Source organism: Orycteropus afer, unplaced genomic scaffold (genome assembly GCF_000298275.1).
Source record: "Orycteropus afer afer isolate SDZICR_OR568_19922 unplaced genomic scaffold, OryAfe1.0 scaffold00252, whole genome shotgun sequence".
Classification (NCBI taxonomy): Eukaryota; Metazoa; Chordata; class Mammalia; order Tubulidentata; family Orycteropodidae; genus Orycteropus; species Orycteropus afer.
Genome location: NW_006921839.1, coordinates 1,520,477 through 1,523,897, shown reverse-complemented (window position 1 = coordinate 1,523,897; position 3,421 = coordinate 1,520,477). Strand labels below are relative to the sequence as shown.

General features: G+C 42.0%; 1 pseudogene; it reads right to left on the bottom strand.

Annotated features, from left to right (window-relative positions):
• Positions 1-1,020: 1,020 nt before the first annotated feature.
• Positions 1,021-1,738, bottom strand: LOC103204522 (annotated as a pseudogene).
• Positions 1,739-3,421: the final 1,683 nt, after the last annotated feature.

Genomic DNA, 3,421 nt, shown 5'->3' with positions numbered 1-3,421 from the left:
CATAATGTACCAAAAATACTATGCCAAACATTTATAACTTGTATAAAAATTCCACATCGTCATATTGGCCATCTCACGATGAAAACAGGTAATTCACTAAATGTTAACTAGCTCTACTCCCCTAATATTAAACATAAAGCCACATGGGAAATGTAAAAATTCATATGGTAGTAACATAAACCTGTCATAAATAGTAAGCAAAAAACTATTTGCGGGACAGCATGGATGACTGTGGTAGTTAAGGTTATGTGTCAACTTGGCTGGGCCTGGTTGATTGGCTGGGCAGCTGGATATAGTTATTCCCCATGGTGAGACTGGTAATCAACTCCAAGGTGGACTCTATTGGAGCAGCTGAGTAGCTGCTTTAGGGATGTGGTCTGCTTCCAATATATAAGAAACAACTTTGAGGAATGTGTCCAGTTTTTTGGCATGCTTGAACCATGTGTAGCCAAGTTTTCATTTAGCAGCCTGCCATACTTCCTGCCAATCTTGGGGGACTGTCCCTGGACTTGAACTAGTGGTCTTTCATGTCATATGGTAATATTGGGACCTGAGTGAAGAGATACCTCCTGCTCCAGTGGGCCAGGAGCAAGAGGTAGAGTTGAAGCCCAAGGTTGAGGGGCTTTCACCTAGCCCTAAAGCTTGGCACTTTGAACTCGGACTTCTAGCCTTCAAAATTGTAAGAAAATAAATCCCTGTTTGTTAAAGCCATCCATTTGTGGTATCCTCTGTTAGAGCAGACACAGGGGAGCTCTGGTAGCATAGTGGCTAAGGCACTTTACTGCTAACCAGAAGGCTGGCGGTTCAAACCCACCAGCCACTCCTCGGAAGGAAGATGGGGCAATCTACTTCCATAGTGATATTGCCTCAGAAACCCAAGGAGGGGTCGCTATGAGTTGGGTCCGACTCCATGGCACATAACAACAACAACTGTTAGAGCATCACGAAGTAACCTAAAGAGTGACACATGGTCTACTATGTAAATTTTAAAATGAGGTGGACAAAAAGTTGGAAGGCCTGTTAATTTTCCCCTTCTCCTGCTTCAGCTTTGTGTTCTTGGGTATCTGATGTCCACATTGTCATCTCTCAGTAACCGCATTATCAGTGTGCTGTCTTTGTATGACTCTTCACTTATTGTACATGTTCATCAATGGCTTCATCAAAAGCTGTCTTTGCAAGAGAGCAGGCTTTCTCTGGGGAGTTCAGAATCTGGTAATAGAACACAGAGAAGTTAAAGACCAGACCTGATCTGACAGGATGTGTTGGTTGCATTTCCTTTTTGCTGATTTCAAAAGCTTCTTGGTATGCCTGCTGTGAGTGATCCACAACCCTTGTCCTGTCAACACCAGCTGTAATGGTAATAGCCTCCCTTCATTTTCAAGTAGAAGACTTTGCTATCTGCTTGTGAAGCATTTGGGATCAAGAACTTTTCCAAAAGAGACAGTATATCATCACAGATATCTCTTAGCTCCATCTCAACTTTCTCTCGGTATTCTCCAGCCATCTGCTGTTTTTTCTCAGCACCTTCCATCTTTTGCTCAATACTTGAGATGACCCTGCAAGATAACCAATGGGCTCTCACAACGTTTTCATAAGCAATCAAGAGAAGATTCCTCTCCTCATTGGACAATTCAGCTCCTCCTTGCTCATTTACAGACTCCATGCAGGCTGCCATGTCATCATATTGTTTAGCCTGCTCGGCCAGTTTGGCCTTTTGCACCAGCTCATTTCTATCCATGATGGGATGTTCCCCGATCCCTGAAGTGTGGCCTTGCCCTGGGTCTACCTGGCTGACAGCTCCAGGCAAGGCCCTAGCTTCCAGCCCTCAACCAGGCCCTTCTCCCTCCAGCAAATTAGTTTTCTTCTCAACAATTTATATACATTTTGTTTGATAACATTATTTGCAATTTCCTTAATGTAATAGCACTCTTCTTCACTTCCTCCCTGGGTTCATTTCCATTCATCCTTCTTTCCTGCCTCTTCCTGTCTTCTGAGCTTTGTTTTGGGGCAAAAGCTGCCCTTTTGGTTTCGTATGGTTGATTATTATGAGGAGTACACTTCTCCTAAGTACTGTTCACTTTATGGGTGTGTGTATTGTTTGGCTGCCAAGTAATCCCCAGAGGTGGGTTCAGGTCCAGGTTTGAAAGATGTCTCAGGGCCACAGTCTTGGGAGTTCCTCCAATCTCTATTTGATCAGTAAGTCTTTTTTTTTTTTTTTTTTTTTTAAACTTTTTATTGTGATTTGGGTGAAAGTTTACAGGGCAAATTGGTTTTCCATTCAATAGTTCATATACATTTTGTTTCATGACATTGATTGTAATCCCCACAGTATAATACTCTCTTCCCAATTCCTCCCTGTGGTAACCTTTTCCCTGTGTCCTTCATTTCTGCCCTCTGAGGTTTCTCCCTGCACAAATTCTGCCCTTCTGATCTCCCATTGTTGATTTTTCTAAGGAGTGCACCATGCTGGTGTAATTGTTCACCTTGTAGACCTGTCTATTGTTTGGCTGGAAGTTAAGCTATGATAGTCCATTCAGTTCCAGGCCTGAAGGGTGACTAAAGGCCATAGTGTTGGGGATTTCACCAGTCTTTATGAGACCAGTAAGTCTGGTCTTTTTTATGATTTTGAGTTTTGTTCCACATTTATCTCCTACTCTATCCAGGCTCTCTAAATTTGATCCCTTTCTAAGTGGTTGGCAGTGGTATCTGGGCACCATTTAGTTCTTCTAGTCTCTGGGTCACGTAGGCTGAGGTTTGCATGGTCCACTAGTCCTTCGGACTATTTGCTTTCATGTGTCTTTGATTTTCTTCATTCTCCTTGATCCAGATGAGGAGAGACCAATAGTTGCATTTAGGTGATGCCCGCAAGCTTTTAAGATCCCAGTCACTACTTACCAAAGTGGGATGTAGAACAATGTTTTTGTGCACTATGTTACACCCATTGAGCTTAGTGTCTTCCATAACCATTGTCCAAAGCCCACAGACACCCTCTCAAGGTGTTTAGTTGTGGCTAAGAAATTATCAAATACACTTTGTCCCCTGTTAGCTCCACTATATATGTGGACATTTTTATCCGCATACAAACATGTATGTAGAAATAGTTCCTGCCAAATCTATATATGGTCATGGGTACATTTCCATTTACCTAACCATACTTGATCATCTTGCCTATCTACCTATAAAATCTACCTGTATATCAATGTTTGTTATTACTGATAATGCAGTATTATATATGTAATAGTATTTACCTTGGTTTTCTGTACCTCTTAAACTTCTCTCCATGCTTTCCTTTTCCTTAGTGATATTGTGCTGATCGCCCACTCTTGGTATATTGCCTTTCCTTTCATTCAAATCAATGTGTGTCTCTTACTTATCTAGCAATTTTCTCTCCCCTCCCCTCCTATCCTATCCCTGCTAATCA